Source organism: Equus quagga, chromosome 10 (genome assembly GCF_021613505.1).
Source record: "Equus quagga isolate Etosha38 chromosome 10, UCLA_HA_Equagga_1.0, whole genome shotgun sequence".
Taxonomy (NCBI): Eukaryota; Metazoa; Chordata; class Mammalia; order Perissodactyla; family Equidae; genus Equus; species Equus quagga.
This window is the reverse complement of record NC_060276.1, coordinates 4,673,587-4,698,410: the sequence shown is the minus strand read 5'-3', so window position 1 is coordinate 4,698,410 and position 24,824 is coordinate 4,673,587. Positions and strand designations below refer to the sequence as shown.

General features: G+C 48.3%; 1 long non-coding RNA gene across 2 annotated transcripts in view; it reads left to right on the top strand.

The window, feature by feature from the left end:
- Positions 1-23,835, top strand: part of LOC124245333 (uncharacterized) — a 42,876-nt gene extending 19,041 nt beyond the window's left edge. Inside the window, exon 3 of one of the 2 annotated variants that reach the window (XR_006890262.1) lies at positions 23,738-23,835. This is a non-coding gene — a long non-coding RNA (uncharacterized LOC124245333). Of the gene's footprint in view, positions 1-10,991; positions 11,456-23,737 lie in introns of those variants that run through there. The other variant, XR_006890261.1, reaches the window with a different exon arrangement.
- The last annotated feature ends 989 nt before the right edge of the window (positions 23,836-24,824 follow it).

Below are 24,824 nucleotides of genomic sequence, written 5' to 3'. Positions count from 1 at the left end.
GAACAAATTCTCAGATGAAAGAAAACTTAGAAAATATATCATCAGCACACTTACCCTAAAAAACGGCTAAAGGAAGTTCTAGAAACAGGTAGTAAGTGATAAAAGAAGAAAACCTGGAACATCAGGAAGGAAAACAGCAGAAAGAATAAGAACACAGGTGAAAAACCAAACTATTCGCCTCTTCGGTTTTCTAAGTTATGTTTGACAATTGAAGCAAAAGTTATGACATTGTCTGATAGGATTCTAAACACATATAGTGAAAATATTTAAGACAATTCTACTATAAAGTAAGGGAAGATGAAGGGGGTAAGATTTCTACATTTTACTCAAACTGGTAAAGAGTTGACATCTGTAGACTACAATACAACCACTAAGAAAACTATACAAATAGATACTCTAGAAAACACTACAGATAAATCAAATTCTAAATCAATTCTAAAAAGACAGATATTGACAAAGTGGATTGAAAGACATGACCCAACTATATGTTGTCTACAAGAAACTCATTTCAGTATAATAATGCAGGCATATTGAAAATAAAAGGATGGAAAAAATATCATGCAAACATATATGAAAGAAAAGCAGGAGTGGCTATCTCAGTATCAGATAAAGTAAACTTCAGAGCGAAGAAAATTACCAGAGACAGAGAGGAACATTGTATAATGATAAAGGCTCAATCCACCAAAAAGACATTGCAATCCTAAATGTGCACACACCAAGGACAGCACTGCAAAACACGTGAAGCAAAAACTGACGGGACTGAGAAGAGAAAGAGGCAAATCCACAGTTATAATTGGAGACTTCAACAGCCCTCTCTCAATAATTGATAGAACAACTAGATAGAAAATCAGCAAGGATGTAGAGCTCAACAACACCATCATCTCGTTGGATCTAACGGACCTACAGAACACACCACCCAGCGACAGCAGAATAGGCATTCTTTCCAAGCGCCTAAAGAATATTCGCCAAGATAGATCATATTCTGGGCTATAAAACAAATCTAAAGAAATTTAAAAGAATTGTAAATATAAAGAATGTGTCCTTCAACCACAATGGTATCAAAGTATAAATCAAAATACCACATATTGCAATTTGTGAGACACAGCTAAAGCCGCGCTCAGAAGGAAATTTATAGCACTAAATACATACATCAGGGAAAAGGAAGAGCCTCAAATAGTCTAAGTTCTTACTTTAAGGACCTAAAAAAGAAGAACAAAATACGTCCAAAGCAAGCAGAAGGGAGAGATAATAAATGACAGAAATCGATTAAATGGAAAACAAGACAAAGTTAATGAAACAAAAAGCCAGTTTTCTGAAAAGATGACTAAGGTTCACAAACGTCTAACAATACTAACAAAGAGAAAGAGAAGACACAATTTCCTAGCCTCAAGAATGAAACAGGAGATACCACTATAGACCCCATCGTCACCAAGAGAATAACAAGGGAATACTATGAACAACTCTACAGACATAAATTTCACAACTTAGATATAAAGGACCAAGTCTTTGAAAAGCACAAACTGCCAAAATTTACCCAATATGAAAAAGATAATATGAATAGCCACACGGCCATCAAAGAAATTGAATCCATAGTTTTACAAAACTTCTGAGAAAGAAGTCTCCAGACCCAGATGGTTTAATTGGAGCGTTCTGCCAAAGGTTTAAAGAAGAATTATCACCAATTTTATAGTCTCTTCCAGAAAATAGAAGAGGAAAGAAACTCTAACCACATTTTATGAGGTGAGTCTTACGTTGACGCCAAAGCCAGACAAAGACAGTACAGAAAAAGAAAACTACACACCAATATCCACAATGAATATAGATACAAACGTTCTTTAAAATGTATTAGTAATAGAATTCAGCAATATATGGAAATATTTAGACATCATGACTAAGTGGGGTTCATTCCAGGTATACAGGGTAGGGTCCATGTTTGCAATCAATATAATCTATCATATTAACAGGCTAAAGAAGAAAAATCACATTGATCAATGCAAAAAAGCATGTAGAAAAATCAGACAGCAATTCACGATTTTAAAAAACTCAGTAATTTTTGAAAAGAAGGTGTTATGGACCAAATTATGTCCCCCTAAAATTCCTATGTCGAATCTCTAACCCCCAATGAGACCTTATTTGGAGACAGGGCCTTCAAGGAGATAATTAAGGTTAAATGAGGTCATAGGGTGGGACCCTCATCCAGCATGACTGGTGTTCTTATAACAAGAGAACGAGACCCCAGACTTCTCTCCACCCACCCCACCCCCCCACACACAGCCTGCATTTGCACGGAAGAAAGTCCATGTGAGGACAAAGCAAGAAGGTGTCATTTCAACTCAAGGAGAGTGCTCTCACCAGACACCAACCCTGCTGGCACCTTGATCTTGGATTTCCAGTCTCCAGAACTGTGACAAAATAAATTCCTGTTGTTGAAGCCACCCAGCCTGTGGCATTCCATTACGGGAGCCCAAGCAGACTAAGACAGAGGGGAACTCCCTTAACTTGCTAAAGAGCATCTGTGAAAAACCTATAGCTAATATCATACTGAATGGTGAAAGAATGAGTATTTTCCTTCTAACATCAGGAACAAGTCAACTTGTATTGGTGTGCACCCAGGATCTGTACCAGCGAACCCCGGGCCGTCGAAGCGGAATGTGTGAACTTAACCACTGCACCACCGAGCCAGCCCCTCAATCCTATTTTTATGTACGAGCAGCAAGCATGTGGAAACTATAATTAAAAACACAATACCATTTACAATCACTCCAAAAAAAGAAAGAAATACTTAGCTATAATTCTAACAACACAAGTACAGTACCTTTATGCTGAAAACTACTTAATGCTGATGACAGAAATCAAAGAAGATCTAAATCAATGGAGAGACATACCATGTTCAGAGATAAAAAGACTCAATGTAGTAAAGGTGTCAGTTCTTCCCAAATAGATATACAGGTTAAATTCAAGTCGTATCAAATCCCGGAAGGATTTTTTTGTAAATATAGATAATGCTATCCTTAAATTTGTATGGACATGCAAAGTTACAACAATTTTGAAAAAGAAAAAAGTAGGAGGAATTACTCTGCTCGGTCTTACAGCCCATTGGATACCTGCAGTGAACAGGACAGTGTGGTTTGGGCTGAGGAATAGACACACAGACCAATGGGAAAGAACAGGGAACCCAGAAATAGCCCCACACCAAGGTACCCAACAGATTTTTGATAAGGGCTCCAAAGCAATCCAATGGAGGAAGGCCGGTCTTTTCAAAAAATAGTGCTGGAGCAATTGGACATCCATAGGCAGAAAGAAAAGAAAAAGAAAATAAATCTAGACCTAATCTCCACACCTTATACGAAAAGGAACTCAAAATCGATCACAAGCTTAAATGTAAAACATATAACCATCAAACCGTCAGAAGAGAACGTAGGAAAAAATCTTCACAACCTAGGGCTTGGTGAAGAATTCTTAGCCGTGATATCAGCATCATGATCAATAAAAGAAAAAAACAGATGTGTTGAATCACATGAAAGCTACATACTCTGTTTGTGAAAGATCCTGTTAAGAGGATGAAAGGGCAAGGTACAGACTGGGAGAAAATATTTACAAACCACAAATCTAACAAAGAACTTGTGTCTAGAATATGTAAAGAGCCCTCAAATACAAAGTGTGGCGGAAAACAACTCCCATTAGAAAATCGTCAAAAGATGTGAAAAGTCATTTCATGGAAGATAATCTGCACATGGTAAATAAGCACAGAAAAAGATTCTCATTATCATTAGCCATCAGGGAATGCAAACTATAACCACAATAAGATATCATTGCACACCTATCAGAATGGCTAAAATAAAAAATAGTGACAACACCAAATGCTGGAGAAGATACTGAGAAATTTTGTCACTCATACATTATTGGTGAGAATGCAAAATGTTGCAGCCACTGTGGAAAACACTTTGGCAGTGTCTTATAAAACTAAACATGCAACTACTGCATAACCCAGCAATTGCTCTTTGGGGCATTTATCCCAGAGAAATGAAAACTCAGTTTTACAAAAAGACCTACACACAAATATCCATTGCAGCTTTAATTTGTAATAGCCCCAAACTGGAGACACCTCGGCTATCCTTCAGTGGGTGAATGGTAAATAAACTGTGGTACATCCACACCATGGAATACTGCTCAGCAGGAACCAGAAATAAACTAATGGGGGACTGGCCCCGTGGCCGAGTGGCTAAGTTCACATGCTCCACCTCGGCAGCCCAGGGTTTCGCTGGTTCAGATCCTGGGCACGGACATGGCACCGCTCATCAGGCCATGCTGAGGTGGCGTCCCCCACAGCATAACCAGCAGGACCTGCAACTAGAATATACAGCTATGTACTGGGGGGCTGTGGGGAGAAGGAGAAAAAAAGAAGATTGGCAACAGATGTTAGCTCAGGTGCCAATCTTTAAAAAAAAAAAAAGAAAGAAACTAATGATATGTGCAACAACTTGGATGGATCTCAAGGGCATTATTCTGAGCAAAAAAAATCTATTTACATAACATTCTAAAAATGAAAAAATTATGGAGATGCAGAACACATTAATGGTTGCAGAGGTTAGGGGTGATGGGAAGGAATGTGTGTGTGCAAGCATGTGTGCACGCGCGCGTGTGTGTGTCTAAAGGAGTAGAACAAGGAAGATCTTTGTTGGTGAACTGCAGTAGTCCCCCTTATCTGTGGTTTCACTTTCCACTGTTTTAGTTACCCGTGGTCAACCATGTTTCGAAAATATTAAATGGGAAATTTCAGAAATAAACAATTCATAAGTTTTAAATTGTGCACCGTCGTTCTGAGTAGTGTAATGAAATCCCACTCCATCCCACCCAGGCCGTGAACCATCCCTTGGTCCAGCGGATCCAGGCTGTATCTGCTACCCGCCTGTCCGTTAGTCACTTAGCAGCCGTCTCGGTTATCAGATCAACTATCTCGATATGGCAGTGCCTGTGTTCAAGTCACCCTGATTTTACTTAACAGTGGCCCTAAAGCACAAGAGTCATGATGCTGGCAATTTGGATATGCCAAAGAGAAGCCATGAAGGGCTTCCTTTGGGTGAAAAGGTCAGAGTTCTCCACTTAACAAGGAAAGAAAAAAATCGTATGCTGAGGTTGCTAAGATCTACAGTAAGAACGAATCTTCTCTCCATGAAATTATGAAGAAGGAAAAAGAAATTCATGCTAGTTTTGCTGTCACACCTCAAATGTGTATGTAAAGGAAAAAAGCATAGTATGTATAACGTTCGATACTATCTGTGGATTCAGGCATCCAGTGGGGGTCTTGGAATAATCCCCCCGCAGATAAGGGGGAACCACTGCAGTTCTGTGTCTGGATTGCTGTGGTGGTTACCGGAGTCTACATATGTGATAAAATGACGCAGAATTATACACAAGTTGTAGCAATATCAATTTCTTGATTTTGTTATTGTCCTACAGTTACACGAAATGTAACAATCGGGGAAATAGGGCCAAGGCTACACAGGACCTCTCTGTAGTATCTTTGCAACTTCTTGTGAATCTGTAATTATTTCAGAATTCAAAGTTAAAAAGCAAAGAGTAGGCTCCAAGGTGTGCTATGGTGAGAAGAGCATGGACTTTGAAGTTAGCCAGTCCTGGGTTTGAAGCCAGTCCTGGGTTTGAAGCCTGCCTTGACTTTTTACTAGTTGAGTGCAAGCTTGAGGAAGCTACTTTGTTTCTCTGAGCCTTGGTTTCCTGCTTTGCAAAATGCAGCTAATAATAGGGCTGCCCCACAGGATTTGGGGGAAGATCCCAGCAAATACAAAAGTTCTTGGCTCAGGGCCTGGCCCATAATAAATGCTCAATGAAATGAGCTACCTAATGGTAGCCTGACAGTGTGACTTGGCACTTGTTTCATGTGTCTTGGTATGACAGAGATTGAGTGGCTGGGCCACCTCTCATCACCAGACAAAAAGTACCTTGGGTGTTAAGTGTGCACCATTTGGCTTTGTGGGCTGCCTCCCGGCCAGCCCTGGCCCTGCCCCGGGGGCATATCCGACAGGCCTGGACTGCAGGCTCCAGGAAGGGAGCCCGATGCCCGCAGCCTGGCCCCTCGGGCAGGAGTGAGGGGCTCCGTAGCACGGAGGCTTGGCGTGCTCTGAGATATGGGCGCAACCTGGTAGGAAATGTTCGCTTTCACAAGTTACCTCGGAATCCACGCCCCACGACTTGGTTGGGCCCATTCATCATGGCAGGGTTTCAAATTGCTTGTCTGAAAATGCACAGCGGTAACAGATGTTATCAAAGTGTTTTCATGAAAGGTGGTCGGGAGTAGAAAATAATCCCACTGTTTGATCACTCTGGCGATGTTGCTTCCCCCACCCCACTTTTGCTCAAAACTGCACTTTTCCCTGAAGAGCCCTTCACCCGGCCTTGCAGGTCTTCCCTTTGAGGCTGCAGCCTGCCTCCCCCCATCTGCCACCACTCCACTTCTCACACGCCCATGCTCCACTCTGGACACAAGCGACTCCTCCCTTTCCCACAAGTTAGCCCTCCAGGCCCTTGCCCAGGCTGTTCCCGTGCCCCAGATTGCTTTCCCATCTCCCATAATGCTCAGCACATACCTGACTCCTGCCACTCTTTCTAGGCCTCCCCTGGCCAGCTCTTCTCCCCTCCTCCAACACCTGGCTGGGGTCTGTACCTCCCCTGAGCTTCCCCAGCCAACCAAGTTGTACTTATGGATCCTCATGCTTCCCTCCGCTCCACCCCTTGAGCTGGTGAGCCCCCCGGGCACCTAGTGGCTTCTCAGTAAATGTTTGCAGAACGAGGGCCCAATGCCCACGACTTGCACACAATGAAGAGTGGCCCAAGCCCTGCCAGCCAGCAACTATGCTTGCAGTGTCCCCACTTACGTTGTGGAAGATGGAGACTTTCCAGTCAACATGAAGGAGGAGCAAAGGCTGGAGAGTGTGAACTCTGTCATTGGCTTGGCAGTTACCCAGGATGCCCCTGGCCAGGAGGTGGCTAGGCAACCCTGGGCTCACAGACGGCCATTGAGCAAGCCTCATAAAGGGTGTCTGTGTGCATAGGCCCGACACATCTGGGCCGGGTGCTTGCAAAGCCAGTTGATATGCTGGGTGGCACAGGCAGTTTCCTGTGAGTTGTCGTGTCCAAGGACCTATCCCTACCCCCACCCCTTTAAGCTCCAGGCCATCTCACAGATATTCTGTTGAGCTGCTGTGGGCTGAGAGGCAGCAGACGGAGAAAGAGCACTAGACTGGGAGTCCAGGTCTAGATTCAATATGCAGCTCTGACTGATAAAGACTTTAGAAACCATATATAGGTTATGTATGCAAGTGCCATACAACTGAACGATTGCACTCTGGGGCATTTATCCTAGAGGAATGAAAACTTATGTTCATGAATGTTCATAGCAGCTTTGTTTGTAGTAGCCAAAATCTGGAGTATCCTTGGATGAGAATTGTTAAACAAGCTGTGGTATGTCCATCCGTATCATGGAATACTACTCAGCCATAAAAAGAAACAAACCATTGACACACACAACAATTTGGACACATCTCCCGAGCATTATGCTGAGTGAAAAGGTCAATCTCTAAAGTTTCCATACTATATGATTTTATTTATAGAACATTTTTGAAATGACAAAATTTTGGAAATGGACGACAGATTGGTGGTTGCCAAAAGAAAGGACGGGTGTGGGAGGTGGGAGTGGTGGTGGGAGGGAAGTGGAAGTGCTTACAGGAGGAATCCTTATGGCAATAGAATTGTCCGGTATCTTGACTGTGATTATCCACACATGTGATAAATTTGAGTTGTATAGAACAAAATGCACACATCCACTCACAAGTGAATACGGGGGAGTAGGAAGAAGACCAGCGGGTTGGATCAGTGTCCACCATTTCATCAGGGCTTGCCAAATGGTGATAGTCTACTTCTCTTGTTCTATCTTCATTTATTAGCTAGGATACTTCCATAAAAAGAAAATTCTCCTCCTAACCAACTATTGGGTTATCCTGAAGTACAGTGTGTACAGGAAAGGCGGGAGAAATGTTTCATTCTCCTCCTTTATTGACTAGTTTTCAAAATAAGGAATTGGTTCCCTAGTTTCCTCCAAAGACGAGAACCAATGAGACCAATGTCTTTTTACAACCTTTTTGGTATCAATCGGACCTCGTAGACAAACATATTCGATGTGCTTCTTGTCGATGCTCAAATTGTCCCATCTTTGGCCAGTGGGAGCTTATCCAGATTGGTTCCTGGGTCCTTTTGCCATGACTCGACTGGTCCTTGCCAGCTCCCTTGCTTTCTGGTGTGAGCAGACTTTCTGGGGTTGCCTGGTACACTTCTTGCCCCAGACCTGGAATCAACTATTTCCCCAGGGAGCTCTGGCTCCTTTTAGTAGCAAATAGTATTTAGAATCAAGATCTGGGCACTGGAGGTTTCACTGTCAGTGGGTTTGCCATTTGTTTCTAGGTCTTTTCAGAGCCAGGTAGGAAGTATTTTTAAGATAACACGTTATGAATTTATTCTAACACTTCCAACTCAGATTCTGGACTCCAGGGGGGTTGTTTCCCCTCCTCCAGCCAATGAAACCAGCACACTCAGTTGATTCATCCCACAGCACACGCACGACAGTCTCAGAATGACAAAACTAACACGACCACCAACAACACGATTTCAGAAAACAGGTTAAGCATTTGTTTGCAGCTCTTTTTTCCTTAGGATAAATCCAATTAGGGACGCTCACTCAAATTACTGTATTTTAAAGTCACTAGGAATAGCTCTTCTACCCAGTTTCATGTTACTTTTGATTTTTGTTTTTCATTTTACTTTTTACTTTTAGGGACTGCTTTTTGTGTATTTAACTTTGTTTTATAATCATGTAAAAGATTTACTTGGCTTCAAAGTCATGCTTTAGGAGTTTGTGCTCTTTGTGGTGACAGCCACAACCCTGTAATGAAGCCTGGTTCTTTTGGCTTATGATCATTGCTTGTTCACTCATCAATCTCCCCCACCAGGCTGTCAGCTCCACGAGGCAGGGGCAACAGGTGTCTTACCCGCCTTTGCACCCCACCACCTGACACAAAGCCTGGCGCAAAGAGCAGTGCTCAGTTCATATCGGTTGAGTAAACTTGGAGTGAGTGCCCCAGGGTTTGGAGTAGAGATCATCTCAGTGACACTACCTGGGGCCTCTACTAGCATCCAAAACAAGGCACAGGGCCTTCAGCCCTCTCTCAGCTGAGGCAGCACTTCCGCCCACTCTTCCCAATCTTCCCAGCCCTCAAGCATGTTCTCAACGCTTTCAAATGCCAGCGTAACAGGAGCCCAAATGGCGGTCTTGATGTTCTTCTCCAGAAACCTACAGACCCTTAAGGAAATAGAACCCTAGCTGGTAAATCTGACATTCCAGAATTCTCGGGGCGGGGGGACATGCAGATTATACTCCCCACAGTGAACATATAGCTAAAACATAATCATTGTTTAAAAATTCCTGGTTGTGGGGCTGGCCCCGTGGCCAAGTGGTTGGGTTCGCGCACTCCACTGCAGGCGGCCCAGTGTTTCGTTGGTTCGAATCTTGGGCGCGGACATGGCACTGCTCATCAAGCCACGCTGAGGCAGCGTCCCACATGCTACAACTAGAAGGACCCACAGCTAAGAATATACAACTATGTACCGGGGGGCTTTGGGGAGAAAAAGGAAAAAATAAAAGAAAAATCTTTAAAAAAAAAAAATTCCTGGTTGTGCCTACAGAGAACATATTCTAGAGAAGGCGAAAGCTTGTCCCACAAGTTTTCCATATTGATACACAACGTTACTTTCAGAGATAGAATTAAGACTGTCTTGATTTTCTGGCTGTGTGGATTTTAGATTCATTTTGTTTGTTTCACATACTGAAGTAGGAAGCCATGAATAGATGTCCCCAAGCTGGAGCACGGATCCAAGGCTCTGGTTCTATCCCAGCGATGGAAGCAGCATGGTCCAGTCCGTTGGGAAGACTTAAGGATTAGCAGCCAAGAGCCCTGGGGTCTGGCCTGCCTCTGGATCAGTGGTCCTGATATGGATCAAGGCTGCCCCAGGGAGAGAAGCCCAAGGCATCCTGGCCTACATACCGACCTATACAACCTGAATCATATCTAAAGTTACACGACCACACGATAACAAGACCCCACCTGCACTGATACATTTTAATGACTTTTTACATGATTTTTCCTTCGTCTAGTAAAAATAACTCACATACCCATGCCTTATAGTTTTAGCCTGAGGCTCTTCCCTGCCCATGGGTCCTGTCCCCGTGCTACTCCATGCTATCCTCTGAATAAAAGAGCACTCCCACCTGAACTTGAGAGTCCGGGAAATCTTTCTTTTGACTCCTCGGCTTGCTGAGCCCTCATCAGTCCCATCTATGCCCCATGAAGGGAGAATGAGGTGGTTTCTAGGGCCTTCCTGTCCTTCCAGGTCTAGCTGGCTGGAGCCTCTGCAATGACCTGCTCAGCATTAGAAACTCTACAAGTGGGAGAAGCTGAAGGTTATCTGGGGGTCTGTCAACAAGTTTCCCCATTCTTTAGCTGGGCATGGCCTGGGCAGCCTAGCATGGGGATAAGCCATCCCTAAGCTCTCAAGACCCACACACTGGGGCTAGTGTAGTGGTTCAGTTTGCACACCCTGCTTTGTCGGCCTAGGGTTCACAGGTTCAGATCCTGGGCGTGGACCTACACACTGCTCATCAAGCCATGCTATGGCGGCATCCCACATACAAAATAGAGAAAGACTGGCACAGATGTTAGCTCAGCGACAATCTTCTTCAAGCGAAAAAAAGAGGAAGATTGGCAACAAATGTTAGCTCAGGGCAAATCTTCCTCACCAAAAAAATAAAAAAGACCCACATTCTTTCCCCAATGCCTTGAATTACTAAATTCAACTGGTAACCCTCCACCCCCTCCAAAAGAAGGTATTATTTATCCTGAAAATTATTCTTTTCCCTCCCACAGGGGCTGCCCATGTAGGTGTGGAGATGTAGCCATGGAAATTAAAATATGCAAATGAAAAATGCAAATGGAAAAAGCTAGGCATCGCATGCCATGGTGTTCCCAGGTTTTCTCGAATAGCAACAAATTAAAGAAATGCTATGTAATCAAAGTTTATATCAAGCCTTAAGAAACAAAAACTCCATTATCTCTAAATATAGCGACATGTTTCAATGTGTGCCTTTGCTATCTTGAAATTGTGTGCTCCTCGCTGAACCAGTGCATACGCAGAGCAGTGGATTTCCTTGGAATGTAGGGGGTGGGGAGCCTCTCCTTCTTCTACTCTTTTTCGAATATAATTAACAGATTACAATTAGTAGAGAAATATAATTTGCACTGCAAACCCTTTTGGCCCAGATTTGGTCCCAGTTTTCCCCCTGTGCAACTCTGGTTTGCCAATTTCCAGTTTAACTTTCAATCTGAGGTAGAGGCTGGGGCAGGAGCAGAGAGGGAGGCTCTCCGTGAGCTGGCCCCCCTCTGCTTGGCCCTTGCTTGGCAGGAGTGGCTTTAGATGCCACCTGCGGGGGGTGGGGGGGGGACCACCTGGGCTGCTTGGACTTCCCCGGGGATTTGCGCATTGTCACATTGGGTTTGGAATTTGCAGGTGTTGCATTGAACAAGTCTTGCATTTCATTTCACACCATGGAGCCAAGCTACCCAAGATTTTCGCCTCCAGTATCTTGATAAGACCTGGAGCTCTTATCAAGGAACTTGGTCCCCAAAGGCTGAGCTGCAGCAGAGCTCAGCAATGAGCTTGCCCTGCTTCCCTTGAGGGAAGCATTTGCTTTGGACATTTGGTAACGCCTGATATAAACAAGGTTGATGTTTTGACTAGGGCTTGAAATGTCAGCAGTGGAGCAGAGGACATTCAATGCTGCACTGTTAGAAGTAGCTTTTGGGCACAAGAGGAAGGAGAGGGACCTCATGCTTAGCAGGCAGGAAGGGAGCTGGCAACAACATTCCGGCTTCTAAACCCAAGGAAGGCTGAGAACCAGCGACTGTTTACAAGCATTTTCCATTTGCCCTCAATAGACAACACAGCCCCTCTGCAAGTGTTCGTACAGTTTCCTGATTTTCAGATCGAACTCCAGTGATCTGTCTGCTGATCAGGAAAGCAAGTATTTTTGCTGCTGTCACAAATCCAAGGAGAAATTCTCAACCCATTTATTTATATTTTACTTAGCCAACACTTATATAGCACTCAGTGTGTACACAGTATTATTTTAAAACCTTTCCAAATATTAACTCATTTAATCCTCGCAACAATCCACGGGGTAAGCCCTGTTCTGATCCAGGTCTACAGAAGTTTCCCTGGGAGGCTAAGTGAGTCACGCAGCTCGTCCGCGGGGGAATGGATACAAATTGTGGTGCCTCCATTCTGGGGAAAAGAAAGGAACAAACGCTTGACGCTCACAAACTGAATGGATTTCCAGAGAATTACGCTGAGTGAAAAAAGTCGATCCCTAAATGCTACCTGCTGTATGGTTCCATTTATGTAATATTCTTGAGATGGCAAAATTATAGAAGTGGAGAAAAGATTAGTGGCTGCCAGGGGTTAAGGAGAAGATTAGGGGCAGGGGAAGCAGCAAGAGGATCCTCGTGGTGATGGAACTGTTCCGTGTCCTGACTGTGTCAGCATCAGTACCTTGGTGGTGGTGTTGCACTACGGTTTTAGAAGATGTCACCATCATGGCAGACTGGTTAAAGGATACACGGGGTCTCTTACAATGCATGTGAATCTACAGTGACCTCAAAATAAAAAGTTTATCTCATGTGTTGTCTCTTCCGTAAATCTTATCCATGAATGCTTGCTCCACCTTTGCCCCTTACTTAACCCCTCCGCGCCTCAGTGGCCATATCTGCAAAATGGGGATATTAGCAGGCTCCACCTCAGAGGAATGGCTGTGGCGCCTCTGTGGGATAGAGCTTCTTCCTTGAGTGCTGAGAGGTGCTAATGGGGCTGCCTTCACAGAGGGAGGGAGTTGAGAGCAAAGACTAGAAGAGCAGCAGAGCAGATCTGGTCCTGGCCCTGCCTTGCTCCTGGCGGGACCATGGACAAGCCCCTTCCTCTCTCTGAGTCACAGGCTCTTTCTCTGTAACGGGAACACAAGGCGATTGGGTGACTCAACAGCATGGAAAGGAAACTGCTTTGCACAGAGCCAACGCCTGTCTAGTACCCATCTGACTTCTTTTGCTACTCTACCATCTTGCCAGAAGACCCTCTCCTGCCATTCAGGAGTCGGCTAAGCCTATGAACTTGAATTGCTCATCTGGCTCAAGCGACGCTTACAAAGATTACTTACTTTTTATTCTTATCAAAGTAATACTTATAAATAGTTTAAAAAGTCAAATAGATTACCAGGCTAATATAAAAAATGGCATCCTTTGCTCCGCTCCTCCTCATCCCTAATTCCTGCTCCACAGAGGCAGCCACTTCCAATTCTTGTAGCCCTTCAGCGTCTAGTATATACTTCTGTATTTCTATATAACATGTTTAGACTGCAGTTTCTTGATTTTACCATTTTAGAAAATCGTTTGGCTTCCTACTGTGGAAAGTAAGGATTTCTCTTCCTTGGATCATCCCTATGTAGTCTACCCTTTCCCCACCCCAAGCTCCCAGTATAACCATATCACCATTTTTACGTAAGTCAGGATTTGGTGTTTCCCTAATCGGGCGGGTCAGTTCCCCCACAGTGGTGTCCTCCCATCTTTTGCCCGGAGAAGGATAAAGCTGGCTGTTGGCATTCTGGAGTATAAGCACGGAAGGAGGCTGGGGGCTTCTCACCATCAGGAAAGAGGCTTCCAAGCTACTTCACCCGCGTGCTCAGCTGGGCACCTCGCCAGCAAGGCAGCCTCCTGTCTTCTGCCAGGGTGGTGTGCGCTGATTCAGGGAGGAGATTAGAGGGCTAACTACTCTCGACACGCATTCTGAACCAGTCCTCTTGGCCTCAGCCCTACCTCGCGCCCCGCTTTTAAAGAGACCCTTGCCTCCAATTCCTGAGTCTTCCCAGTTGCTGTCTTCTAGTCTGCTTTTCCTCTTCCTGGCTGACGCACACTCACAGATTCACGCTTCCCCTCTCTTCGCTCTGCAAATTCACCTGCCACTCATCCATTCACCTTCCAGATGCATCCCTTGCTTGTAGCTGCCTCCTTTCCCCGCTTTGTTGCCACATGGGTATAGGCCTGTCTTTATTTCTTTTTCGGCATCTGAGCAGGCTTTGGGGAGGGAGCGGAGACAAAAGTGGATGTTCGGTCCACTCTGTTTAACAGGCAAGCCTCAAGAGACTCTGGAGGCCAAGAGTTTGGCTAGGAAGGAAACATTTTACCTTTTGTCTCGACAACTGCTCCTGCTCCCACAGGGTACCCCCGCCCCCCCCGGGCCCAAGGCCAGCATACCCTCTTGGTTGAATGCAACACAGTCAGGCCAGGCTGGTCAGTTAAAGGTGTCCAGGGCCTTCGAGGCCTTCTAAGCCACAAACCTGACTGAGCACAGCAGAATCACCAGGCTAGGGACGAGCAGTGGCAGCCACTGAGTGGCTTTCGATGGGGAAAAACAATGATTTCTCTCAAGGGATATTGATTCTCTTTCAATTCTAAGAAATAACCTTGACTTCGGTTGCTACAGAAGACAGAGGCCACAGGGGGATACAGGAAGAGGCATCTTATTGTGGTAACTCGATTTTCTCCCCTGTAGAAAAATGCCAGGCCTCTTGCCTGGTGTCACTGTGCCTTTGGGGCCCAGAGCCACCGCTACCATAGTGATGAAAACACAGACCCATCTGGCATTTTTGGAAATGAAGAGATTGCTGGTAGACACCTGTCTCCCACTTGCCTCCACCACAGAATGAATATGGCTTGGGAAGTGATACTGGGGGCCAAGGGGACCCTGCCTAAGAAAGGCAAGGAGATTTTTATGCAAAACATGCACCATTCCCCTCTTTTCCCTCCTCAACATGTGCCGCACACACATCCCTGTGAACCCCTGGACCAGGGATGGCAAGAACCCTAAACACAAGCTATCACCCCTTCCTACTGGCCTGGCAGACATTGTTAATCAATCATGGTGTTCATCCCACTGAGCCTGGACCTTCAGTCTGTCAATGTTGGAACACAAACAGAATCCCATGTGTCATTTTTGTCCTAAAGGTCTTCGTCATTGAGAGGACCTGCTCCCTTCAACAGGTAGAAGTGCCTCCAAAGTGTGCAGAAGCTGCAGATGTCCGGCATATGGTCTGTCTGCCCAATACTCCTTCAAGGACAAGCCACACCAGGGCCAGATCACTGCTGAGATCCAAGAGGAGTGGAATCCTCTACCATCTCAGCCTCCTAGGCATTATGGGCCACATACCCCAAATCTGGGTGGGGTGGAGTGACAGAACACACTCTCTGAGACCCTAGCCAGAAATCAGACCCGCTCCATGCCCCGGAGAAGCTGAGAGGTAAGTTGGGGAGACAGACCATCTCTAGAAACCTTGGCCTCCTAGATTAAAAGACCAAACTCCCAGGTGGCTTTAAGGCTTTTCTCACTCCTACCAGAGTGATGGGGCCATCTATCCCCTGGCCAAGCTTGTCAATCTCTGGATGCCATTCCTTGCTGAAGGATATGGCCAAGACTTCTTCAGGTCACTTCGTGGCCTCAAGAGGGTCACCAGCAATTCCCTAGGTGGGTATGGTGGGCTCCCTCTGAAACAAAAATCTGACCTCTGAGCCCCAGGTGGTATTCCTGCCTGGGTGGGCATTTGTTGCTCCTCTTCTGATAGATGAGCAAGGGCCTACCTACCTACAAAGATGAGAGAAGGCTCCTAGCTGGAGGGTCAAGGCTAGAAATTAGAGAAGAAGAGCCGCATCTTGCTTCTTGCATTCTCTGTCAGCTCGTCCTCTCCACCTCTCAGACTACCCAGAAGGCAGGTGCATAGAGGAGCGCTGAGCGTGTTCAGCTGGGCAGTCTGGGGCCTCGCTTCCTGCAGTGCTGTGTACGCACCTGCCACCCCACAGACAGTGGGCTCCAGCAGGCAGGGACCCTGGGGACCACTTAGCCTGGCCTGTGTAACAGTTGCAGGCACCAGGCCAAAAACACAAAACTGCAAGCCAGTGAGTCGGCCCCATGCCAGGGGGCATTAGCATGCTGGCCAGCCAGGCTACCCGAGCTTCCCCCAGCCTCAGGAGCCAAGGAAACAGCCAGAAAGAGCACAGGGCTGGCAAATAGAGATCCAAAGGCCAGACAAAGCCCAAGAGCTAGCCCAGACCCCTGAGAGTTGGTGGCAGGGCCTCCCAGCAGGGCTCCTGTTGGGTTCTGGTACCCAGCTCCTCTCAAGCACCCACTGCTGACCTGAGCGCCCAGCTGTGAAGAGACCCCGGTGGGTCTGTGGCTCATGCCCCCCCAAGGTGAGCCCGTGCCCAGCACAGGGCCGGACTCAGGAGAAGCCCCATGTTCCTCAAAGCTCCTTGTCCAGAGCAGCCCTTGCGCCCACAGCTTGGCCAGGACCCGCAAAGAAGCCTGAGTTGGCTGGGGAGCTGGGGCTTTGTTCCCTCAGGAGTCTTGTCAGTTCAGCCTCCTTTAGACAAATTGGAGTCTGGCTCAAAGAGGACAGAAATTGTCAACTGGTTAGGCAGGACTCAGGCATTGGGAAAGCGAGGCGGGGCAGAGGGCTTCAATTTCTTTTCCATTTCCTGTATATTCTGCACTGCTTTCAGTATTTTAATTGATTACATCAACCATGCTTGTTTCCCTGGACAAATTGGTCTTGCACAGAAAAGGCAATTACCTGGGCTGCTTCCATCCCAATCGGCAGAGCAGGCAGGAGCCTCTTTGGGGCCACACAAGATTATATTATCTGAAAAGACTCTGAGATTCAAAATGAGGGCAATTATTTCAGCCTTATAACTGTTTTTGTTTGACTAAAAATATCTGTCACTAGTGTGGGTCCTGCAAGGTAGGAGGAACAGTGGCCTAAGTTTACCTGAAGGCCCTGAGCTCAAGAGGCTTTGCCTGGTGGCTGTGGGCAAACAGCATATCTGGGGAGGAATGGGGGGGAGGATGAAGAAATGGGGTAGAGTGAAGGGCCGGGTTCACTTTCAGCTCTGCCACCTATAGGCTGTGTGGCCTTCGACAAACTGCTCACCCTCTCTGAGCCTCAGCTGCCCAATCTAAGACAAGTTGCTGAGATTCTCTGCCTTGCCTGCATTAAAAGAAGGCTGTAGGACCCCATGAGTTCACGGGTGTCAATGTGTTTTGTCAACTCTTAACGATCTGCCCTTGAGAGGGCAGTTCAGGCACCCAGAGGCTTCTGTGGGAGCAGAAGGCCCCAGGTCTGATAGAGGAACCCTCGGGACCAACATGGAAGCCACCGGAACTTGGGTCTGGGCTGGGGATTAGGGTGAAGCCAGTGAGACATCTCAGAAGGCCTCACCTCAGGGTCGTACAAGTGTAGGGTCAGCACCTATGAGTGGGTGCCTAAAGAAAGTTTTCACCCTACGCACCTCACTGGCCTCGTCTTGCCCCTAGCCCTTTCCTTTCAGCCATCACAGACAGACAGGGCTTAAGCTGAGACAGATACGGACCATTTGCCTTGGATGCTGACTGAGTACTACGAAGTCTTCTGAGTGGTCCCTCAGTGCCTCCGTACCAAGCAGATACGGTCCTCGGGGAATGAGGCAGGGGCTAGCGAGGATGCAGAGCAAGCCTGGGCTGGAAGGAGGAGCCTGGCTTCCAGGTCACGTTCTGCCACTGTCTCACATCAAAACTGCGGCCAAGTCCACCTCCTCTCTGGGCCCCAACGTGCCCATCATACAGTTAGGAGCCTGGCCTGGATTGCCTCGAAGGTCAGTTCTAGCTCTGACATTCTCTGAAATGATGACCCCGAGGCTTGCAAAAACTCCCAACCCCTTAGGCCACAGCCCTGGCCTGGTGCAGAATGGCCAACCGGCAGTGCAGGGCGTGCTTGACACGCCTCCTCTGACCACCAGCTGCGCATCTTTGGGGAGAATGCTGTTCACATGCCCAGCGGGGACTGGTTGCTTTGTTCTGGCCAAATTGAGTCCAAAACAGATACTGAGTCTGGGCCTGGGATCTTTAGACTCTCAAAGGAAACAAGGCCACTTTATGTATAAATCATTACCCAGTTTTCTTTTTGAAAATCAAAGCTTTCTTATTAAAAAACGGTTAGAGATATTCTTTTATGCAAATTTTAATGCAGATAACCATGTGGAATTTAGAAATAATTTTATGGAGTTTGTTTTCAAAAGATGCTTTCAGGCAAACCAACATGTTATAAGACAGGCCCCTTGGAACCACACTTGCCGAGGAAGTTAGAAATCCCGGAGAAGCAAGGTCTCTAAGCAAAGTGCTAACCCAGGCTTAGCTCGAGGACTGGGAAGGGAGCCCCCAGCCCCACGCCCTCTTAAAGGGGACGTCTCATGAGAACATGCCGCAGCTCTCCAGTCCCTGAGCTCACGATGCAACTGCTCCGGGGCAGGAATGACTCAGAACACAAGCGCGTGTGCCAATCTGAAGACCTTCACCCGGCCGCTTGGCTGCACCTCCACGCCATGGCTCCTGGTCAAGTCTTCGCCATCAGCTGCCCAGACAACAGCTGTGGCTTCCCAACTAATTCCTGCTTCCACACTTACTCCTTCCAATGTGCTTCCATTCCTGCAACTGCAGTGGGCGTCTGAACCCCTGAATCTGACCCTGGCACGCCCCTGCCTTTAACCTTTCCATGGCTCCTCCATTGTCCTCAGGATCAAGTCAAATTTCCGAATGGTGGCCAGCAAGGCTCGACCTGCTTCTCCAGCCTCCTCTTCCACTGCTCCCACCCTCAGCCCACAGGCAGCTACCCTCAACCACACAAGCCTCTGTGGGCAGTTTAGTTCCATCATGCCTCTGGGCCTTTGCTGGTCCCTCTACTGGTAATGACGCATGTGTCTGAAGATGCTGCTCTTTCTTCATAGCCCAGCTCCACCTGGCCCTCCTTTAGAGCCTCCACAGGTCAATTAGTGTCATCCTCCCAGCTCCAGAAACATCTGAGCCCAGGGCTAACATGATACACACCCAGCTGAGCTGTTGGTGGCAGGGCCTGGGTCTGTCTCCCTCCTTAGACTTTGAGGAACACACCACGCAGACCAGGTCTGGCTCTTCTCTGAGCTGCCAGCCTCAGCCATGTCACTGGCCCAGAGTGTCATCTCTGTGGTCAATATTACCTATTCATAGCACCCTGGGAAAACCCAACCACAACTGTCTTTAGCACTTAGCCCTGGACTTGACACCAAGGAAATGCTCAATTAATGCTGGCCACTGTTGTCGTTAAACCTTCCTGAGTCCTAGGAGGCAAGCAGAACTTCTCATAGATGAGAAAACAAGGCCCAAGAGGTGACACTGCATGTTCAAGGTCACTGTCTGACTCCACTCAGGCTGCTACAACAAAATACCACAGACGGGGTGGCTTCAAGAACAGACCTTTATTTTCCACAGTTGTAGAGGCTGGAAGTCTGAGACCACGGCGCCAGCGCGGTCGGGTTCTGGTGAGAACCCGCTTCCAGGCTTGTAGGTGGCCGTCTTCTTGCTGTCCTCACATGGCAGAGAGCAGTGAGAAGGAGCAAGCTCTCACATCGCTTCGTATAAGGGCACTAATCCCATTCATGGGGGCTCCACCCTCACGACGGCATCAATTCCCAAAGGCCCCACCTCCTAACACCCTCACACTGAGGATTAGGTTTCAACATATGAATTCAGGAGGACACAAACATTCAGTCTATAGCAGTCACACAGCAAGTAAGGGGTCTCACCTCATGCCCACACTGTGAACCTCCAGCCTCCTGCCTCCTGCCTCCTGCCTCCTGCCCAGGGTGTCCCCGGTGGCCCAGAGGCACGGCATGCTGTGGGACTTTGCTTAGCACCCACTCATGTGCAACCCAGAAATGAGGGGGAGTTAAGGCCCTGTGGGGCAAGCCCTTGAGCGATGGGAGATGGCAGCCTGTGGAAACATTCTTCCCCTTTCTCCTCCCAAACACATAGCCAGGAGACGTGGTTTACGTAGAGTCGAGCAGTCTGTCACAAGTAACAGCAACCAACACAATAGTGCCTCTTGCCTGGGCCCTCCCTCTAGTCCCTCACTTCCACCCGCCGGGATCACTCTGCTTCCGGGGAAACCCAGGCTAGGGCACTGTGGCATCTGGCCCAGAGCCTGACACATAGCAGGTGCTCACTAAACACCAGGAGGGGGTCAGGTACACTAGAAAGAGGACCTTCCAGACATCCTACCTGGGGTCCCCAGGCATACAAAGGTCAGGGTCAACCAGAGATTTGGGCTGCGTCTGTCCGCAGGGTCTGGGACTCGTCTCTGGCTCTCCCGTGTGGGATTCTCTCGTTCCTCAGACCAGAAAGACTATGGGGGTTTCCCCAGAGTGAGGCACCGTGTAAAGTACGGAGTGGGGCTGCCTCCAAGCTGGAAGTTGTGCAAACAGGGAACTCACCAGAGCTGTTTCTTTCTTCCAACTGTTGACTCCCTCCCAGTCCTCCTGCTTTGGGTAGCTTTCCAGTGCCATCAGGTGTGTCTGGCTTTGCTTTGGTTTTGTCCAGAGTCTATAGTTGTTGTCTGTGGGAGGCTTGGTCTCAAAGGAGCTTACTCAGCACTATCAGAAGTGGAAGCACCTTCCAGATGAGTTGGATCCTGGCCTCTGTGAGCTCAGGTCCAAGGCGGGATGGGGAGAGTCTTCACGAGGAAGGCGCGACCTGGAGATGCTCTGTGCCAGGGACTCCATCTGGCAGGCTGGCGTGGGCACCTCTCCCCTTGATTGGCTGGTCCACAACTGGCAATGCCACCCACACCCTGTGCTGCCCCTTCTCAGTGAGTACTTATGGCCACAGGCTGGATGAGCTGCAGCTCCCTGCAGTCTCTGAGGTGTGGAGAGCACCCTTGGGCTGCCTGCTAAGTGGCAGCAGCTCGTCTTCCCTCAGGGAACTACTGGCACTGATCAGCATCAGTCTTCATCCATTTTTCAGAAATCCTCCTGTGGGCGTGCTGCTCCCGTCTCCCCCGGGCCTATGCCCCTTATTGAGAGGATATCTCTCTCCTCCTAGGTCCTTGACTTGTTAGCAGAGTGGGGGATGGGGTTGGTGGCTGAGGCCTGCCCCCCTGGCCTTTGGCATTTCCAGGACAGAGGAAAGCCAGCGTCACAGGGCGGAGGCAGGACTGGAAGACTCCCCCGCACCAGTTCTGAAGAGTTTGGGGCAAGGCTGAGGCTGGTGCTGGGCAGGAGACGGGGTCTGACAATGTCTCAGGAGGAAGGGGCAGGTGGGGCAAGTGCCAGAGGGCAGGACAGACATGGGGCTGTGTCTTAGTTTCCTGTGGCTGCTGTAACAAATTACCGCAAACTTGATGGCTTAAAACAACGCGCATTTATTCTCTTACAGTTCTAGAGGGCAGAAGTCCAAAATCAAGGTGACAGCGAGGCTGATTCCTTCTGGAGGCTCTAGAAAAGAACCCATTTCCTTGCCTTTTTCAGCTTCTAGAAACCGCCCACATTCCTTGGCTCATGGCCCCTTCCTCCTTCTTCAAAACCGACGGCATAATGTCTTCAAATCTTTCTTTCCTGCCTCCCTCTTTCTCTTAGAAGGAGCCTTGTGATTCTATCAAGCCCGCTGGTTAGCCCAGGCTGCTCTTCCCGTGTCAGGATCCTTGACTTCACTGTATCTGCAAAGTTCCTTTTGCCATACAAGGTCGTCTTCACAGATTCCGGGGATTAGGACATGGGCATTTTGAGGGAGGGGGGTACTATTCAGCCAACCACAGGCTGGGAGGGGGTGGGGCCATGGAGCAGGCAGCCCCTGTCTTAAGCCTTTCGTGCTGCTGTAACAAAATACTGTGCACTGGGTGGTTTAAATAACAGAACTCTATTTCTCACCGTTCTGGAGGCTGCAAGTCTGAGATCAAGAGTCAGGTTCTGGTGGGAGCGCTCTTCCTGGCACGGACAGCCAACTTCTCCTCGTGTCCTCACACGGCAGAGCGAGAGTGAGAGCAAGCTCTCCAGCGTCTCTTCTTATAAGGACCCTAATCCCGTGAGCTCATCTAATCCCAATCACCTCCCAAAGACCCCATCTCCAAATATCACATTGGGGGTTAGAGCTTCACCAGAAGAATTTTGGGGGGCATAATTCAGTCCATAGCAGCCCCACAACAAGACAGCAGCAGCCCCCAGGGAGGCCCAGCAGAGTAGGAACGGGCTGAGCCCACTGCAACAAGCAGGTAAACAGAGGCCAGCGGCAGTTCCTACAGGCGGCAAACCAGGATCTGGAGACCAGTCAGCAGCGGGCAGGGTGCCAATACCTGGGCAGAGATGCAACGAGCTGATCTGGGCTTTAGGGATGGCTCGAGGCCCCATGGGGGCTTGTAGGTTCCTGAGGCTGAGCCTGCAGGTTGCGGCCAAGCTGCCCCAGAAACGGGGCCTGGATGGAAGGAGCAGCTGGGAGCCAGGCAGGGCCTGACCCCGAGCTTCATCCTCATTTCGAGAGGGGCAGCTGTGTCTAACTTGGGAATGATTAGATTTGAGAAAGGTCACTCTATCCCTCAGTCAAGTCCATTTTGCCATCACTTATTGAATACCTGCTGCATTCCAGGCCTCGATCTGGCCGGAGGGGATGCAGCGAGGAACAAGGCTTGGTCTCTGCCCTTCGAGTTTACAGGAGAATCAACACCGACCCCCACAACTGCGATAGCTAAATGACCATGCAGGGGCAATGCGTTAAAGGGTCAACATGAACTAAAACAGGTTCAAAAGCAATCAGGAAAGGTTTCCTGGACAAGGCAGCTCCCAGAAAGACTGGGAAAAAGTTTGACTTGTTAGAGCAGAAGGCATCCCACGTGAGAGGACAACAGACACAAAGGCTCAGAGGTGGGGTAAACATGGCACTGTCTAGAAGACTCTGAACTGCCAGTCTGGCCAGAAGAAAGATTGAGGTATCAAATTACGGAAAGTCAGACTGATTGGCTGAGGCAGACAGGGCGAACCCTCACAGGGCTTTCAGTTCCCCTGCAAGGCTTCCAGATTTCATCCTTCACCCAGCGCCTCCCAACATGGTGCCCTGATGGCTGCAGGCAGGCTCAATGGTCAACTGGTCAACCTACACGGCCTTGCCAGCCAACGGCCAGTTGGACTGGTCGGTGCCCAAGCCACCCCTCCAGGTCTAAGTAGGCTCATCTGCTGGACAACTATGATCACTTTCTCGGTGATCCACAATGTATAAAGGGTTGGGAAGGACCGCTTTTCACAACAAAGAACCTTGGAGACTTAGAGCAAAGAAATAGGCTAGGTTTTCCTTGGTCTGCTGGCGGTGGGGAGGGAGCAGGCAACCTGACAGGAGGGTCTTCTACTGATCCAGGGTGAGGAGCACGAGCGAGGGTTCAGGGTAGCCGGCTTGGAAAGGGAAGGAGAGACAAGACCACAGACTCTAGCTTCCTCATCTACATAACAAGATGGAGAGCCCTACAACAGGCAGCCCCTGTGGGCCAAGTGCAACGCCTTCCGCATCCGAAGCCCTGCATGACTCCGCGTGCCGCGAGGACTGTATCACGGCCCCCAGCTCCAGAGTGTCTTTGGGGCAGCGCTCAGAGCGCCTTGTCTCTTCTGCTGGTGTATCACGTTGTGGCCCCGTGGTGCGTTTTCTCTTACTTTCAGGCTTACATGTCTGCTAATAAACCCATGTTTTCTTCCAGCTCTCAGCTGATCGTCATTTAAAGATGGACAGTCACCAGTGCATTCCCTTCCTCAGACAGGCATCCCCCTCATTGACTGCCCTGGACACACACCACATCTCCTCACGGCCCAGCCACCCAGCAGCCTGGTAGGTGCCAAGCAGCCTGTGGTAGTGTCATGCTATAGCCTCAGTTTGTAAAGCAGTTGGGGAGGTGGCAGGCCCATTCTGGAAGCTAGGAACGTGGAAAGTGGAAGTGGGGCTTTCCTACCATGGTGGCCAGGGCCTCGGGTTACTGGGGGATTGTAGAGGTGTGTAGTGGGTTGAATGGTGGCCCCCAAAATGTGTCCATATACTAATTACCAGAATTTATAAACATTGCCTTATATGGCGAAAGATGTGATTTTAGTTAAGAATTCTGAGATGAAGAGAGTATCCTGGATTATCTGAATAGGCCCTAATTGTAATCACAGGTACCCTTCTAAAACAGACACACAAAGGAAGACAGCCATGTGAAGACAGAGGCAGAAGCTGGAGTGATGTGGCCACAAGCCAAGGAACACCTGGGGCCGCCAGAAGCTGCAAGAGGCGAGGAAGCATCTTCCTCTAGAGCCTCCAGAGGGAACGCGGCCCTGCCGACACCTGGATTTCAGATCTCTGGCCTCCAGAGCCCCGAGGGAAGAAAGTTCTATTGTTCTAAGCCACCCAGTTTGTGGTACTTTGTTACAGCAGCCCCAGGAAACTAATAAAATGTGGGAAGGTCGTGCCAAGGGGACACAAATCTGGCCCTGATCCTAGCAGAAGATCCCCTGGGACAAGACCCCACCTTAACCCAATCCTGACCAAAAAGCCTATAGCTCATACAACTAGAAAGTTTCTTTTTTCCAATCGAAAAAACATGGCAGCGATCAACGAAAGAATGAACACTGCTCTGCAGAGATGCGCTTTGCAGGCAACCTTGCTGGAATGTATTCATTCTTCAAACAGGGGCACTGCATCCCTTCAGAGTTCGCACTTAGCAGGTGTGCACTGTGGCTTTGGGACTCTCAGAACTGTTTAGGGGAGCGGGACCTTACTCCAGAGGAGGGGAGAGAAAACGTGAGTGTCGA